This window comes from Arachis ipaensis, chromosome B9 (genome assembly GCF_059453495.1).
Source record: "Arachis ipaensis isolate K30076 ecotype BB chromosome B9, ASM5945349v1, whole genome shotgun sequence".
NCBI lineage: Eukaryota > Viridiplantae > Streptophyta > Magnoliopsida > Fabales > Fabaceae > Arachis > Arachis ipaensis.
The window spans coordinates 87282124-87301251 of record NC_142444.1 but is presented as its reverse complement, the minus strand read 5'-3'; the positions used below and the strand labels follow the sequence as shown (position 1 = coordinate 87301251).

General features: G+C 37.9%; 1 non-coding gene across 1 annotated transcript; it reads left to right on the top strand.

Annotated features, from left to right (window-relative positions):
* Positions 1–10595: 10595 nt before the first annotated feature.
* LOC148545342 (small nucleolar RNA R71) lies at positions 10596–10703 on the top strand. The gene has a single exon (XR_015902086.1). It is a non-coding gene; the product is annotated as a small nucleolar RNA R71 (small nucleolar RNA).
* The last annotated feature ends 8425 nt before the right edge of the window (positions 10704–19128 follow it).

Genomic DNA, 19128 nt, shown 5'->3' with positions numbered 1-19128 from the left:
TGCCACTTCACGCTGCCGCTCAGCCCACGCTTGCGCGTCCTTCTTCAGGTAAGTCACACCCACGCGTACGCATCATGCACGCGTACACGTCGATGTCTATACTTCCATTCCAATTTTAGTTTTGCTCGAAAATGCTGGCTTATTGAACGTAGCGCTCTCTTTAAAAACGAGTGCCGACCACTTCTACGCGTACGCGTGGATCTTCAAAATTTCTTGCTCAATGCGTGCGCGTCTTGTACGCGTGCGCGTCACTAGAGAGCAGCGTTCTCGTGCCAAGAGCGCTTTTTCCTTGTTTAAATCATGGACCACGCTTTTAAAAGCGTGGCCTAAGGCTCCAAAGCATGCCTAAACTCCAAAATGTGCCCCAAAATTCTCTTTTCTCCTTTTTAGCTTATTTTGTGTTTTTTTGTTTCTTTTTCTTCGTTTTTCCTACAAAGTTTATAAAATCAAAAGATCAAAGAAATATACCATTTAAGCACAAAAGCATTCAATATTTAAGCACTAATCATCAATTTCTTGTATGAAAAAGCATAGAAAAACATGACATGATGACATGTCATCACAACACCAAACTTAAACCTTGCTTGTCCCCAAGCAAGAAAAGAATCATGCAATAAAGATTGACAATCCAAGGTAAGAAGAATAGCAACTCAATGTTCATGGTTGGCTAGTTTTCTATGCACTCTACAATCACAAAAAAAATGTAAATGATTGATGCTTCTATCTAGCTCATTTTATGAAATCTTTTTCTTATATTTCTTCCTTGAAACAAGCTTTTGATTTTCTTATTAGCTTCTCCTTTTGGGTGTTTTGCCCCATGTGTTGATAACAACGCTACGATTCTAAATGCTTTATTTTCAAGTATTACCACTTGATACATAAGCACCACAAGCATTTAATTAGAGGACTTCATTAAGCTCATTTGTTTCTTTTCTTGAGTCTCTAATCATTGATGCTCAGAGCCTTGAGCTTTGAGGGAGTGCTTTTGCACTTGAGCCTAGCCTTGACTCTAAGTGTTTTGTTTTCAAGCTTTTTGCCTGATACATAAACACCACAAGTACTTAACAACTGAATTGTCATTGGTACTCAGAGCCTTCAGCTTTCTCATTCTTTCCCTTTTCTTTCTTGCCTCATTTGTAATTGTTTCTTCAAGGTTTTCATGATTTCAAAAATTTCATAAAATGTCCTAGATTAAAACATCAATTAAATAAAATCTAATGTAATTGAGCAACAATTAACCATACTAGCCTTCCAATACTCATAAGCTCATGCCAAGTTCTTCTTTAATGACCTTGCTTGTTTATGATCATGATGCTTTATTGCTTTTGAACTCACAAAATTCAAGATGGTAGTCATAATGTCACAGCAAGATGTTACAATTTAGCAATCAAACTATGCTTATTTACAACACACATGCATACAGAGAAGATAAAGACAATCATGCAATGTACAGTGCTGGAAATAAGTAGGAGGGAAAAGGAACGTTACTACCTTGTAGTTCATCTTCACTGTTGTTGTCCTTTCCTCCCATTCTTCCCCTCCCCATACCAACTTAGAGTGTTTGCTTATCCTTAAGCAACAATTGGTACAGTGGTGATGGGGTTATGATGGATCATGAGTATCTTACACAATGAAATTTTAGTAGTACATGTGTTTAATCAAGCAAAATGAAAAATAACAATGAAGGCACATGAAACAGAGACATTGTGATTGCAAAAATAAGAGGGTGTGCCTAATACATTGCATAAAATATAAGTGGCACACCAAACTTAATGTGACACTTTCACTTGGAATTGATGCAAGTATCCAGTATAAATTGGAAACAAATTTTGTTGCATAGCAACACCAAACATAAAATGCAACCATATGTCAAATACAATCACCAAGCATATGTTAAATACAATCACGAAGCATATGTTAAATAAGTGGCACACCAACCATTTTGTTATATGTTAAATACAATCACCAACCATAGAATCTGTCATGAATAAGGATTTCTTGGTGAGGTATTAACAAAAACAGTTAAGGAGCAAAATAAATAAAAGCATTAAAAACAAAGAAATGACTAAAACAAAGAGAATAATAAAAAATGTGAAACCAAAAGAAAGATAACACTGTAAAGGCATTATGATTATGCAGACGAGTGATGTTGCTGGATTTTTTGCATAGAAAATTAAGTGGCACACCAAACTTAGAAACTTAGTGTGACACTTTCAATTTAGAATTGATGCAATCATCCAGAAAGATTGAAAACAGATTATTGCAGGACAACACCAAACTTAGAATGTAATCATATGCCAAATTATTGAAAATAAACAAAGCAAGGAAAGAAAATAAACAAAGCAGAGAAATAAAATGTTACCTAAGGTTGGGTTGCCTCCCAACAAGCACTCCTTTAATGTCATTAGCTTGACATGTTGTTCTTCACTTTCTTCCTCTTCTTCCAGTTTGTTAAGAGGAATGACCTCAAGGGGGGAGAAGATTTAGCTATTGTCCCCTGTTTTGGTCTCTCCTCAGCAAGCTTCCTTTCGTTATTTGCTGGATTGAACTTGCTTGCTGGATCAGGGGTAGGATTGTTTGCAGTTGACCTTTTCTTGAATGTTGTCCTTGGTATCTTGGTCACAATCCTCTTCTCGGTGTTCTTGTTAGTTGCCTTCACTTTTTGGATATCAATACTTGGTGGTTGTGTGATTGTTGGAGTGTTTTCTTCCTCAAAAGCTTCTTACATCGGTGGTTAAATGAGCCCTTCTTCTATGCAAATTTCTGCCTCACTTGAGTATGGACTTCCTTGATTGTCTTCCTCACTTTCTTGTTCTTCCACTTCCTCTTTTACACTCAACATTTGATTTAATAGCACTTTCATGAAGGAGGTTTGTTGTTCTTCCTAAGATTTCTTTATCTCCTCTTCATATCTTTCAATCACAGATTCAAGTGTTGAGAGTTTTTGTTTCAGGAAAGTTTATGGGGGTTATGAGTTTTTATGTTCTCTTGTCATCTCAAGTGGCTTCTGTAGATGTGCAGTTTCAGGTTCAAATACCTCCACCACCTCATTCTTCATTGAAATTTTTCTTGACACAGGTACCTCTTCTTCTTGTTCTTCCACTTCCTCACCCACAAATTGGTCTTCATCCTCAATGTTTGATAGTTCTAAGTTTCTCTTTATTTGCTCTAAGTGCCCATCCATCTTCTTGAAGAGGATTTCTTGCCTTTTCCAGGATGGTTCTTGTCTTTCCAATAATTCTCTGGACTTTTGAAGGAGATCCTCTGGTAGCTCAAGAGATGAAGGTTGAGCGTAATTTTGTGGACATGGATGTGTTGTGGTGAAGTTGTTTTGAGGGGTATGGAATGAATTTTTATGAATTGTGGAATGAATTTCGTGGTTGGTGAAATGAGTTGTATGGATCTTGGAGGAAACTTTGTGTTGAGGCATAATCAAGTGATGAAGAATTTTCAAATGAGAAACTGGGAGGTGAGGGTGGACAATTTTGCATAAATGAATTAAAGGTCTGCTCAAGCGATGATGGCTCTTGATAAGTGGAGTATGAACTGTCAAATGCTCTCTGTTTTTTATCCTCCCACCCACAACTTGAATAATTGTTGGATTCATTATATTATGGGTCATTTTGTGGTTCTGGGGAGCAATCCTGCATGAAAGTATTGAAAGCATAATTGAGTGATGATGTCTCTTGATGAATAGAATATGTATCATTGAAATTCCCTTCCCGGCCATAATTTAAGTAAGTATCATAACAATATGGGTTACTTTGTGGCTCTGGGAGGTAGCTCATTTCACTTGATTGCTCATACTCTTTCATTCCTTGTTGATACTCCCATCCACTATTAGCACAATGACATGAATCATTTTGTAGTGTTGGGTAGTATCCCATGGAATTGTCTTGCTTATCTTGTGGCTCTGAAGCATATCTCCATTGATTGGATTGCTCAGAATATGTGATTTCTTGTGATATTCCCATCCACCATTAGGATAATGACATGAATCATATTGTGATGGTGGGCAATATCACATGAAATTTGTGTGATCAAAAGATTAGTTGAACTCCATTTGAATTTTGTAAAACACAATCACCAACGAAAATTGAAATTCATGTCACAGATGAGAATTTCTTAGTGAGGCAATAACTCAAACACCTTAGTATCTGGTGCACGAAATTGTGATCATCAATAATGGAACCAAAGACTTAGAGCTCTCAAACGTGAATCACACTTTGTCACAATTCCGTACAACTAACCAGCAAGTGCACTGGGTCGTCAAAGTAATACCTTACGTGAGTAAGGGTCGATCCCACGGAGACTGTCGGCTTGAAGCAAGCTATGGTCATCTTGTAAATATCAGTCAGGCAGATTCAAATGGTTATGGAGAATTGATAATTAAAAGATGGATAAAATATAAAATAGAATATAGATAGAGATACTTATGTAATTCATTGGTAGGAATTTCAGATAAGCGTATGAAGATGCTTTGTTCCTCTTGAACCTCTGCTTTCCTATTTCCTTCATCCAATCATTCATACTCCCTTCCATGGCAAGGTTTATGTTGGGCATCACCGTTGTCAATGGCTACTTCCCGTCCTCTCAGTGAAAATGTTCCAAATGCGCTATCATCGCACGGCTAATCATCTGTCGGTTCTCGATCATGTTGGAATAGGATCCATTGATCCTTTTGCGTCTGTCACACGCCCAACACTCGCGAGTTTGAAGCTCGTCACAGTCATCCCTTCCCAGATCCTACTCAGAATACCACAGACAAGGTTTAGACTTTTCAGATCTCAGGAATGGCCACCAATTGATTCTAGCCTATACCATGAAGGTTCCAATCTTAGATTAGAAACCCAAGAGATACGCATTCAAGCCATTGCTAGTAGAACAGAGGTGGTTGTCAAGCACATGTTTATAGGTGAGAATGATGATGAGTGTCACGGATCATCACATTCATCAAGTTGAAGAACGAATGAATATCGTAGAGAAGAAGCAGGCGTGAATTGAATAGAAGAACAACAGTAATTGTATTAATTCATGAAGAACAGCAGAGCTCCACACCTTAATCTATGGTGTGTAGAAACTCCACCGTTGAGAATACATAAGAACAAAAGGTCCAGGCATGGCCATGAGGCCAGCCCCCAAACGTGAAAAGGTCTATGAAAGTATCTGTAAAGTATGAAAATATAATAGCAAAAGGTCCTATTTATAGAAAACTAGTAGCCTAGATTACAGAAATAGGTAATTAATGCAGAAATCTTCTTCCGGGCTCACTTGGTCTGTGCTTGGGCTGAGCATTGAAGCTTACATGTGTAGAGAATTTTCTTGGAGTTAAACGCCAGCTTTTGTGCCAGTTTGGGCGTTTAACTCCAGCTTTTATGCCAGTTCTGGCGTTTTGACGCCAGAATTTCTATGCTGATTTAGAACGCCGATTTGGGTCATCAAATCTTGAGAAAAGTATGGACTATTATATATTGCTGGAAAGCCCAGGATGTCTACTTTCCAACGCAATTGCGAGCGCGCCAATTGGGCTTTTGTAGCTCCGTAAAATCCACTTCGAGTGCAGGGAGGTCAGAATCCAACAGCATCTGCAGTCCTTTTTCAGCCTCTGAATCAAATTTTTGCTCAGGTCCCTAAATTTCAGCCGTAAAATACCTAAAATTACAGAAAAACACACAAACTCATAGTAAAGTCCAGAAATGTGATTTTTATTTAAAAACTAATAAAAATATAATAAAAACTAACTAAAATATACTAAAAACATACTAAAAATAATGCCAAAAAGCGTATAAATTATCCGCTCATCACAACACCAAACTTAAATTGTTGCTTGTCCCCAAGCAACTAAAAATCAAATAGGATAAAAAGAAGAGAATATACAATAAATTCCAAAAACATTTATGAAGATCAGTCTTAATTAGATGAGCGGGGCTTATTAGCTTTTTGCTTCTGAACATTTTTGGCATCTCACTTTATCCTTTGAATTTCAGAATGATTGGCATCTCTAGGAACTCAGAATCCAGATAGTGTTAATTATTCTCCTGACTTGAATACAGCTACTTTATGAGTCTTGGCCGTGACCCTAAGTATTTTGTTTTCCAGTATTACCACCGGATATATAAATGCCACAGACACATAACTGGGTGAACCTTTTCAGATTGTGACTCAGCTTTGCTAGAGTCCCCAATTAGAAGTGTCCAGAGCTCTTAAGCACACTCTTTTTTTGCTTTGGACCACGACTTTAACCGCTTAGTCTCAAGTTTTCACTTGACACCTTCACGACACAAGCACATGGTTAGGGACAACTTAGTTTAGCCGCTTAGGCCAGGATTATATTCCTGTGGGCCCTCCTATCCACTGATGCTCAAAGCCTTGGATCCTTTTTATTTTACCCTTGCCTTTAGGTTTTAAGGGCTATTGGCTTTTTCTGCTTTTTTTTTCACATATACATTTTTTCCTGCAAGCTTTTCACTGCTTTTTCTTGCTTCAAGAATCAATTTTATGATTTTTCAGATCATCAAATAACATTTCTCCTTTTCCCATCATTCTTTTAAGAGCCAACAATTTTAACATTCTTTAAACAAAAAATTCAAAAATATGCACTGTTCAAGCATTTATTCAGAAAAACAAGAATTATTGCCACCACATAAAAATAATTAATCTGTTTTAAAATTCAAAATTCATGTACTTCTTTTTCTTTTTCAATTAAGAGCATTTTTTATTTAAGAAAGGTGATGGATTTATAGGACATTCATAACTTTAAGGCATAGACACTAAGACACTAATGATCATGTAATAGAGACACAAACATAAATAAACATAAAGCATAATTTTCGAAAAATGGAAAATAAAGAACAAGGAAATTAAAGAACGGGTACACCTTAGTGATGGCGGCTTGTTCTTCCTCTTGAAGATCTTATGGAGTGCTTGAGCTCCTCAATGTCTTTTCCTTGCCTTTGTTTCTCCTCTCTCATGGTTCTTTGGTCTTCTCTAATTTCATGGAGGAGGATGGAATGCTTTTGGTGCTCCACCCTTAGTTTTCCCATATTGGAACTTAATTCTCCTAAGGAGGTGTTGATTTGCTCCCAATAGTTTTGTGGAGGAAAATGCATCCCTTGAGGCATCTCAGGGATTTCATGATGAGGAATTTCCTCATGCTCTTGTCCATGAGTGGGGTCTCTTGTTTGCTCCATCCTTTTCTTAGTGATGGGCTTGTCCTCATCAATAAGGATGTCTTCCTCTATGTCAATTCCAGCCGAATTGCAAAGGTGACAAATAAGATGAGGGAAGGCTAACCTTGCCAAAGTGGAGTACTTGTCCGCCACCTTGTAGAGTTCTTGGGATATAACCTCGTGAGCTTCTACTTCCTCTCCAATCATGATGCTATGGATCATGATAGCCCAGTCTATAGTAACTTCAGACCGGTTGCTAGTGAGAATGATTGAGCGTTGGATGAACTCCAACCATCCCCTAGCCACGGGCTTGAGGTAATGCCTTCTTAGTTGAACCGGCTTTCCTCTTGAATCTCTCTTCCATTGAGCGCCCTCTTCACAAATGTCTATGAGGACTTGGTCCAACCTTTGATTAAAGTTGACCCTTCTAGTGTAGGGGTGTGCATCTCCTTGCATCATTGGCAAGTTGAATGCCAACCTTACATTTTCCGGACTGAAATATAAGTATTTTCCCCGAACCATTGTAAGCCAATTCTTAGGGTCCGGGTTCACACTTTGATCATGGTTCTTGGTGATCCATGCATTGGCATAGAACTCTTGAACCATTAAGATTCTGACTAGTTGAATGGGGTTGGTGAGAACTTCCCAACCTCTTCTTCGAATCTCATGTTGGATATCTGGATATTCACCCTTTTTGAGTTTGAAAGGGACCTCGAGGATCACTTTCTTCTTGGCCACAACTTCATAGAAGTGGTCTTGATGCACCTTTAAGATGAATCTCTCCATCTCCCATGACTCGGAGGTGGAAGCTTTTGCCTTCCTTTTCCTCTTTCTAGAGGTTTCTCCGGCCTTTGGTGCCATAAATGGTTATGGAAAAACAAAAAGTAATGCTTTTACCACAACAAACTTAGAAGATTTTCTCGTCCTCGAGCAAAAGAAGAAAGAAGCGAGTAGAGGAAGCAGAAATGGAGGAGATGGAGGTGGGTTGGTGTTTCGGCCAAGAGGGAAAAGTAGTGTTTATTGTTTGTGAAAATGAAGGAGTGAATATGGGTTTATATAGGGTTGGAGAGAGGGTTAGGGTTCGGCTATATAGGGTGGGTTTGGGAGGGAAAGTGGTTTGAATTTGAATGGTGAGGTAGGTGGGGTTTTATGATGGATGAATGTGGATTGGTGAAGGGTTTATGGAGAAGAGGGTTGGATTTGATAGGTGAGGGGTTTTTTGGGGAAGAATTATTGAGGTGATTGGTGAATGGTTAAAGAAAAGAGACAGATGTGGGGTAGGTGGGGATCCTGTGGGGTCCCACAGATCCTGAGGTGTCAAGGATTTTTCATCCCTGCATCAAGTGGCGTACAAAACGCCCTTCTCTGCCAATCCTGGCATTAAATGCCAGGTTACTGCCCATTTCTGGCGTTTAATGCCAGCTTCTTGCCCTTTTCTGGGTTAAACGCCAGCTTTGTGCCCCTGTCTGGCGTTAAACGTCCAGAATGGTGCCAGACTGGGCGTTTAACGCCCATTCTGCTACCTTTACTGGCGTTTAAACGCCAGTAAGTTTCTCCTCTAGGGTGTTCTATTTTTAATACTGTTTTTCATTCTGTTTTTGCTTTTTCAGTTGTTTTTGTGACTTCACATGATCATCAACCTACAGAAAACATAAAATAACAATAGAGAATAGAAATTTAACATAGATAAGTAAAAATTGGGTTGCCTCCCAACAAGCGCTTCTTTAATGTCAGTAGCTTGACAGTGGGCTCTTATGGAGCCTCATAGATACTCAGAGCATGATGATGGCCTCTCAAGACCAAACTTACAGTTTGGTTATGGCCTCCCAACACCAAACTTAGAGTTTGAATGTGGGGATTTTGTTTGACTCTGTATTGAGAGAAGCTTTTCATGCTTCCTCTCCATGGTTACAGAGGGAGATCCTTGAGCTTTAAACACAAGGGAGTCTTCATTCACTTGATGGACCAATTCTCCTCTGTCAACATCAATCACAGCTTTTGCTGTGGCTAGGAAGGGTCTGCCAAGGATGATGGATTCATGCATACACTTCCCAGTCTCTAGGATTATAAAATCAGCAGGGATGTAATGGTCTTCAACCTTTACCAAGACATCCTCTACAAGTCCATAAGCTTGTTTCCTTGAATTGTCTGCCATCTCTAATAAGATTCTTGTAGCTTGAACCTTAAAAATTCCTAGTTTCTCCATTACAGAGAGAGGCATGAGGTTTATGCTTGACCCTAGGTCACACAGAGCCTTTCAAAGGTCATGGTGCCTATGGTACAAGGTATTGAGAACTTTCCAGGATCTTGTCTCTTCAGAGGTAATGTCTGCCTAGTCAAGTCATCCAGTTCTTTGATGAGCAATGAGGGTTCATCCTCCCAAGTCTCATTACCAAATAACTTGGCATTTAGCTTCATGATTGCTTCAAGGTACTTAGCAACTTGTTCTTCAGTAACATCTTCATCCTCTTCAGAGGAAGAATACTCATCAGAGCTCATGAATGGAAGAAGTAGATTCAATGGAATCTCTATGGTCTCAATGTGAGCCTCAGATTCCCATGGTTTCTCATTAGGGAACTCCATGGAGGCTAGTGGACGTCCATTGAGGTCTTCCTCAGTGGAGATCACTGCCTCTTCCTCCTCTCCAGGTTCGGCCGTGTGGGTTATAGTGATGGCCTTGCACTCTCCTTTTGGATTCTCTTCTGTATTGCTTGGAAGAGCACTAGAAGGGAGTTCAGTAACTTTCTTGCTCAGCTGACCTACTTGTGCCTCCAAATTTCAAATGGAGGACCTTGTTTCAGTCATGAAACTTTGAGTGGTTTTAATTAGATCAGAGACTACAGTTGCTAATTCCGAGTGGCTCTGCTTAGAATTCTCTGTCTGTTGCTGAGAATATGATGGAAAAGGTTTGCCATTGCTAAACCTATTTCTTCCACCTGTATTGTTGTTGAAGCCTTGTTGAGGCCTCTGTTGATCCTTCCATGAGAGGTTTGGATGATTCCTCCATGAAGGATTATAGGTGTTTCCATAGGGTTCTCCCATGTAATTCACCTCTTCCATTGCTGGGTTCTCAGGATCATAAGCTTCTTCTTCAGATGAAGCTTCTTTGGTACTGCTTGTTGCTGCTTGGATTCTAGACAGACTCTAAGAAATCATATTGACTTGTTGAGTCAATATTTTGTTCTGAGCCAATATGGCATTCAGAGTATCAATCTCAAGAACTCCTTTCTTCTGACTTGTCCCATTATTCACAGGATTCTTTTTAGAGGTGTACATGAATTGGTTATTTGCAACCATTTCAATGAGTTCCTGAGCTTCTGCAGGCGTCTTCTTCAGATGAAGAGATCCTCCAGCAGAGTTGTCTAATGACATCTTGGACAGTTCAAACAGACCATCATAGAAGATACATATGATGCTCCATTCTGAAAGCATGTCAGAAGGACACCTTCTGATCAATTGCTTGTATCTTTCCCAAGCTTCATAGAGGGATTCACCATCCTTCTGTCTGAAGGATTGGATTTCCACTCTAAGCTTGCTCAATTTTTGAGGTGGAAAGAATTTTGCCAAGAAGGCATTGACTAGCTTTTCCCAAGAGTTCAGGCTTTCTTTAGGTTGTGAATCCAACCATGTTCTAGTTCTGTCTCTTACAGCAAAGGGAAAAAGCATAAGCTTGTAGACCTCGGGATCAACCCCATTGGTCTTGACAGTGTCACAGATTTGCAAGAATTCAGCTAAGAACTGATGAGGATCTTCCAATGGAAGTCCATGAAACTTGCAATTCTGTTGCATCAGAGAGACTAATTGAGGCTTAAGCTCAAAGTTGTTTGCTCCAATGGCAGGGATTGAGATGCTTCTCCCATAGAAGTCAGGAGTAGGTCCAGTAAAGTCACCAAGCACCTTTCTTGTATTGTTGGCATTGTTGTTGTTTTTCGCTGCCATGGCTTCTTCTTGTTTGAAAAGTTCTGTTAGGTCTTCTATAGAGAGTTGTACTTTAGCTTCTCTTAGCTTTCTCTTCAAGGTCCTATCAGGTTCAGGATCAACTTCAACAAGAATGCCCTTGTCCTTGCTCCTACTCATACGAAAAGGGAGAAGAAGAAAATATGGAATCCTCTATGTCACATTATAGAGATTCCTTGAGGTGTCAGAGGAAAAGAAGAATAGAAGGAGGAGGTAGAGAAGAGAGAATTCGAACTTATCAAGGGAGATAGAATTCGAATTGCACATTGAGGAGGAGTATTAGTCCTTAAATAGAAGGGTATGAGAAGAGGGGAAGAATTTTCGAAATTAAAGTAAAAGATTTTGAAATAATTAAAGAAATTTGAAAATTTGATTGATGATTTTCGAAAACTAAGATTGAGTAAGGAATAAAGTGATTTTTGAAAAAGATTTTGAAATTAGAAATTAAAAAGATATGATTGAAAATTAAGTTTGAAAAAGATGTGATTGAAAAGATATGATTGAGAAGATATGATTGAGAATCAAATTAAAAAGAGAAATTTTTAAAAATTAAAGTTAATTACTTGACCAACAAGAAATTAAAAGATATGATTCTAGAATAAAAACTTGATCCTTTCTTAATAGGCAAGTAACAACTTGAAAATTTTGAATTATATTCTTAATCGTAGCAAGGATTTTCGAAAATAATAATAAAAAAAATGGAAAGAAATTTATTTTGAAAAGATATGATTGAAAAGATATGATTTGAAAAAGATTTGATTTTGAAAAATTATGAATGTTTGAAAAGATTTGAATTAAAAACAAAATCTTCCCTCTAGTGTCCTCCTGGCGTTAAACGCCCAGAATGGCATCCATTCTGGCGTTTAACGCCCAGCCAGGTACCCTGTCTGGCGTTTAAACGCCAGTTTTCCTTCTTCACTGGGCGTTTTGAATGCCCAGCTTTTTCTGTGTAATTCCTCGGCTGAATGTTCTGAATCTTCAATTCTCTGTGTTATTGACTTGAAAAGACACAATTTTGAAAAATTTTTTTTTTTTGAATTTTCAATGATGAGAAACAATAAAAATGCAACTAAGATCAAATAAACAATGCATGTAAGACACCAAACTTAGAAGTTTGTATACTAAGGACTATAACAATTTGAAAATGCATGTAAGAAACAACAAAAGACACAAAACAAGAGAATCCAAAGATCAGAGCAAGGAAATCATCAAGAATAACTTGAAGATCAACGAAGAACATAATGCATGTTTTCGAAAAATGCAAAAAAATAAAGACATGTAATTGACACCAAACTTAAAAATTGATACTAGACTCAAACAAGAAACATAAAATATTTTTTATTTTTATGGTTTTATAAATTTTTTTTGTGATTTTTTTCGAAAATTGAGTGAAAAAGAAAATAAAGGGATTCAAAATTTTTAATAAGAGTTTCAGGAATCATTGCAATGCTAGTCTAAAACTCCGGTCTAGGAATTAGACATGGCTTACTAGCCAGCCATGCTTTCAATGAAAGCTCCGGTCCAAAACACTAGACATGGCCAATGGCCAGCCAAGCTTTAGTAGATCATTGCTCACAATAGCAAAATTGATAGAAATCAACAAGCTCTCGTGATGATAAGTTGAAACCTCGGTCCAAAAGATTAGACATAGCTTCACAGCCAGCCAGACTTCAACAAATCTTCATGAAACTCTAGAATTCATTCTTAAAAACTCTGAAGAACAAAATAGAAAATTTTTTTGTATTATTTTAAAATTTTTTCAAAAATAAAAAGAAAAATTACCTAATCTAAGCAACAAGTTGAACCGTCAGTTGTCCAAACTCGAACAATCTCCGGCAACGGCACCAAAAACTTGGTGCACAAAATTGTGATCATCAACAATGGCACCAAAGACTTGGAGCTCTCAAACGTGAATCACACTTTGTCACAATTCCGCACAACTAACCAGCAAGTGCACTGGGTCGTCCAAGTAATACCTTACGTGAGTAAGGGTCGATCCCACGGAGACTGTCGGCTTGAAGCAAGCTATGGTCATCTTGTAAATCTCAGTCAGGCAGATTCAAATGGTTATGGAGAATTGATAATTAAAAGATGGATAAAATATAAAATAGAATACAGATAGAGAAACTTATGTAATTCATTGGTAGGAATTTCAGATAAACGTATGAAGATGCTTTGTTCCTCTTGAACCTCTGCTTTCCTATTGCCTTCATCCAATCATTCATACCCCCTTCCATGGCAAGCTTTATGTTGGGCATCACCGTTGTCAATGGCTACTTCCCGTCCTCTCAGTGAAAATGTTCCAAATGCGCTGTCACCGCACGACTAATCATCTGTCGGTTCTCAATCATGTTGGAATAGGATCCATTGATCCTTTTGCGTCTGTCACACGCCCAATACTCGCGAGTTTGAAGCTCGTCACAGTCATCCCTTCCCAGATCCTACTCAGAATACCACAGACAAGGTTTAGACTTCTGGATCTCAGGAATGGCCGCCAATTGATTCTAGCCTATACCACGAAGGTTCCAATCTTAGATTAGAAATCCAAGAGATACGCATTCAAGCCATTGCTAGTAGAACAGAGGTGGTTGTCAGGCACATGTTCATAGGTGAGAATGATGATTAGTGTAACGGATCATCACATTCATCAAGTTGAAGAACGAATGAATCTCTTAGAGAAGAAGCAGGCGTGAATTGAATAGAAGAACAATAGTAATTGTATTAATTCATGAAGAACAGCAGAGGTCCACACCTTAATCTATGGTGTGTAGAAACTCCACCGTTGAGAATACATAAGAACAAAAGGTCCAGGCATGGCCATGAGCCCACCCCCCAAACGTGAAAAGGTCTATGAAAGTATCTGTAAAGTATGAAAATACAATAGCAAAAGGTCCTATTTATAGAAAACTAGTAACCTAGGGTTACAGAAATAGGTAATTAATGCAGAAATCTTCTTCCGGGCCCACTTGGTGTGTGCTTAGACTGAGCATTGAAGCTTCCATGTGTAGAGACTTTTCTTGGAGTTAAATGCCAGCTTTTGTGCCAGTTTGGGCGTTTAACACCAGCTTTTATGCTAGTTCTGGCGTTTTTACGCCAGAATTTCTATGCTGACTTGGAACGCCAGTTTGGGCCATCAAAAATTGATCAAAGTATAAACTATTATATATTGCTGGAAAGCCCAGGATGTCTACTTTTCAATGCAATTGAGAGCACGCCCATCGGGCTTCTGTAGCTCCATAAAATCCACTTCGAGTGCAGGGAGGTCAGAATCCAACAGGATCTGAATCAGATTTTTGCCCAGGTCCCTCAATTTTAGCCAGAAAATACCTGAAATCACAGAAAAACACACAAACTCATAGTAAAGTCCAGAAATGTAATTTTTATTTAAAAACTAATAAAAATATAATAAAAACTAACTAAAATATACTAAAAACATACTAAAAATAATGCCAAAAAGCGTATAAATTATCCGTTCATCAGTATCAGCCTAAAACATAAAATTAAAAGAACAAAAACAAAGAAAATTCTTAATCTAGACATTTCACCCACTTAATCATTGTCGATCTATATCAATCCCGGCAATGGCGCCAAAAACTTGATGAGGGAAAATCGATTCCACACAAACTCACCGGAGTGTACCGGGTCGCATCAAGTAGTAATAACTCACAAGAGTGAGGTCGATCCCACAGGGATTGATGGATCAAGCAACTTTAGTGAGGTGATTAGTTTAGTTAAGCTAACAGTGGTGAATTGGGTGAAATTGAATAAGCAGAAAGTAAATTGCAGTGAATTTAAACTGCAGAATGTAAATCAGCAGAAGCTTAAAGAGCAAGAAAAGTAAATTATAGCAAATGTAAAGGGAATTGGGTGCTGGGAAATTAAATAAAGCAGTAAATCAGAACTCAGAACAATTGCAGAATATTTAAAGTGCATGAAAAGTAAATTCAGCTCACATCAAACTCAAATGTAAAATTTCAGAAAGTAAATTTGCAGAAGAGAATTATCAGAAACTGAAATTGCATAAGCTAAATTAAATTCAATACTGAAATTTAAAAGTTCAGAAAATTAAAAGTGTTTCAAGAGAGCCTTCTATTCTACTCCTACTCCTACTTCTACTCCTACTGCTGCCTACTACTACTGCAGCCTACTCTAGCACCCTTTAACTAACCTATTGCCCTCCCCAATGAAATGAAACTGATGCCTTTATATAGGATTGTCTAAATTACAAATTGAGATGAAAGTCAAAACAAATTATAGTTAAATGAAAATGCTATTCTAATTGTTTTTTGTGCCTTTGAATCATGTCAATGGGCTCTGCTTACTTTGGAGCTTCAATGGGCTTTGAATCAGATTAATTGAGCGAAATTTGCACTTCCAGGAGAATGGGGCGTTCATTAAGTGAGTGGAACGCTTTTACACACAGGCGTACGCGTCCTCTGTGCGTGCACGTCCTTTTTGCGTTTTGGGCCTTTCACGCGTACGCTTCCTTCACGCATACGTGTGGTTTGACAATCTGGCACATCGACATGTACGCGTCACCCATGCGTACGCGTCCCTTGCAACATTTTCTAGACGAGCGTAGCGTTCTTCAATTGAGCGCTCCCCACACGTACGCGTCCCCTACGCGTAAGTGTGGCCCTTTGAACTTGCCACTTCCACGCTGCCGCTCAGCCCACGCTTGCGCGTCCTTCTTTAGGTAAGTCACACCCACGCGTACGCGTCATGCACTCGTACGCATCGATGGCTATACTTCCATTCTAATTTTAGTTTTGCTCGAAAACACTGGCTTATTGAACGTAGTGCTCTCGTTAAAAAGGAGCACCGACCACTTCCACGCGAACGCGTGGATCTTGAAAATTTCTTGCCCGACGCGTGCGCATCCTGTACGCGTGCGCGTCACTAGAGAGCAGCGTTCTCGCACCAAGAGCACTTTCCTTGTTTAAATAAAAGTGTGGCCTAAGGCTCCAAAGTGTGCCTAAACTCCAAAATGTGCCCCAAAATTCTCTTTTCTCCTTTTTAGCTTATTTTGTGCTTTTTTGCTTCTTTTTCTTCTTATTTCCTACAAAGTTTATAAAATCAAAAGATTAAAGAAATATACCATTTAAGCACAAAAGTATTCAATATTTAAGCACTAATCATCAATTTTTTGTATGAAAAAGCATAGAAAAATATGACATGATGACATGTCATCACATCGGTGCATTCAAGGATGAGCAAAGGGGTACGGGGACTTTCCGGATTGCCACCTTCACCTGGTGGATCAACCGGTTGCTACGTGTTTTTTCTCCCGCTTCAATTTTTGCTTATGATGACTCATCCATGAAAAATAGAGAATAGCACTGTAAGATGAGACAATGCAAAAGCAAGGAAGCATAAATTGTTGGAATGAGGTAAATTACTAGAATTGAGTAAGTGAATTAGTGTGACATTGATAAAAAATAGGTGTGTGAATTCTGAGATGCATGCGGTTTAGAACATACACACTAGCATAGAAATCTATGTCACGATCACACAAAGAAGGTATGCACTTCACTCATTCTAGTGTGCTTGAAACACTTCAAAGACAACTTGTGGGTTAAGACAACCAAACAAGGAATGAAGAAGCATAAAAGCATTCAAGCAAAAATCACATTGATAATGAACGGACATTGATTGATGTGCAAGTAAACTTAGTGAACCAAATGAAATATAGAGCTCACACATTGATGTAGAGAATTTGCGTTGATCTAGAATTTCTCAAAAATAAAATCTCTTCATTGCTAGTATAGTCTAAATCAACAATTAACTCCCAATCAAATTTTAATTCAAAAGAAGTTGAACAATTCAAAGCAAATATAAACCGAGAGTATTTAGATTCCCAGGTCATCTTCCCTAGGAGTTGCAAATGAAGTGCTAAGATTATTGGCTATGATTGATTGCAAGAGAAGCAAGAAATGTAAATAGCAAGGAATTAAATAAACATGCAAAGAATTAAAAGTCAAAGCAATTAAATGCAAGGCAATTAATCAAGAGAAAGGGAATTCAAATACAATAAAACCTCTTGGCATGGATTGAGAACTAACGTTACCTATCTTAGCCATTGACCACAAACACATGATTATTATGAAGAGTTAATCCTACTTAGTCAACCCTACATCGAGGATAAGTGAAATAGGCATAGTTGATCCCAATCCATAAGTCCTAGTCAGCACTATTAATGGAAGACTTAGAGTCAATGGAAACTAAATCAACTAACTACTCTAATGTATCAAACAAGAATGGACATCAATGAATCAAGGAGCACGAAAGTCCTCATATCCAAACCAAGAGTGAAGAAAAAAAACTAAACAAATACTAAGCCAAGCATTTTATCAAACACTTGGTGTGCATGAAAATAAATAATATTAAATTGCATTAAAAATAAAATCTAACTACCAAAACCAAGAAATGACAATAACAACTAAAAGAAGCATTGAATGAACATAAAACATAAATTGCATTAAATGAAAATTAAAATTAACAAGAGTATCCATAAACATAAAAATGACAAAAATGGAAAATTGAGAAGAAGAACTAAGAGAATAAGAGGAATTAAACAAGGAAAAGTAAAAGAAACTACATTAAGACAAGAATTAAAGAGAAATTAACTAAACCTAACCTAATTCTAGAGAGAGGGGGGAGCTTCTCTCTCTAGAAAACTAAGAGAAAAACATAAAAAAGCTAAACCTAATTGCTCCCCCCTGCTTCCACTTGAATTGGGATTGAAATAGCTTCAGAAATGAGTTGGATTGGATTTTGGAGGCCCAAAATTCGCTCCCAGTGATTTGCAATTAATGGGCTCACGTGACTCGGGTCACGTGTACGCGTGGGTCACACGTACGCGTCACCTGGCGAAAATCATCCTCACGCGTATGCGTCCTCGAGCTCGCACTTGTGCGTGCGCATGCATCACTTATGCGCATGCACGGATGCTGAAACTTCCAAACTCCATTTCTTCATGGTTTCTTCCCTTTTGCATGCTCTTTTTCTCACTTCTTCAACCCATACTTGCCTTGGAAACCTAAAACCACTTAGCAAATATATCAAGGCATCAAATGGGATTAGAGTGAATAAAATTTAGCAATTAAAAGGCCTAAAAAGCATTTTTTCACTTTCAAGCACAATTTAGGAAGAAATCACAAAACTAAGTTATTTCATTGAATAAGTGTAGAAAAAGTTGATAAAATCCACCCAATTAGAGCAAATAAATACCATGAAATGCGGATTTATCACATCCCCACACTTAAACAATAGCATATCCTCATGCTAAACTCAAGAAGGAAACAAGGGGTATTACATTTATTCAATGCAAGTAAACTACCTACATGTAATCTATCTAAATGAATGCAACTACTTAGTCAAAATAAATCAATTTCCAAGAAAGCGTATATGAACATAAGGGCTAAAGCAATCTAAATCAAGTCAAATCCACAATTGAATTGAGTTCTAGAAAAGAATTTATAAACTTGCAAGATAAGAGTTAAGCATAGGTGAAAACATATAATTGAGCAATCGAACCCTCACCGGATGTGTATCCGCTCTAATTACTCAAGTGTATCCATAGGGTGATTCACTCATTTCTCCTTTAATCAAGCTTTCTAAGATTTGTTTTTCATCTAACAATTAACACTTATTCAATGTATGCATACAAATATCATGAGGGCTTTCCATAGGTTGTAATGGGGCTAGGGTAAAAGTAAGGATGCATATGGTCAAGTGAGCTTGAAATTTTCATTTTTGATTAGCTTAAGCTCTCACCTATCCTACACAACAACTTATACAACACAAAACAACCCTAACTACCCATTCCTCACTTTCCTTACACACTCATGCATTTTTCTTTTCAATCACAGCTCATATGCGTTTTTATTTCTCAAACTTTGGGGTATTTTGTCCCCTTTTATTGTTTTCTTTCTTTTTCTTTTTCTCCCTCTTTTTTTTTCAATACAAAATATATACAAGAGTTTCAATGCATATGGTTTAA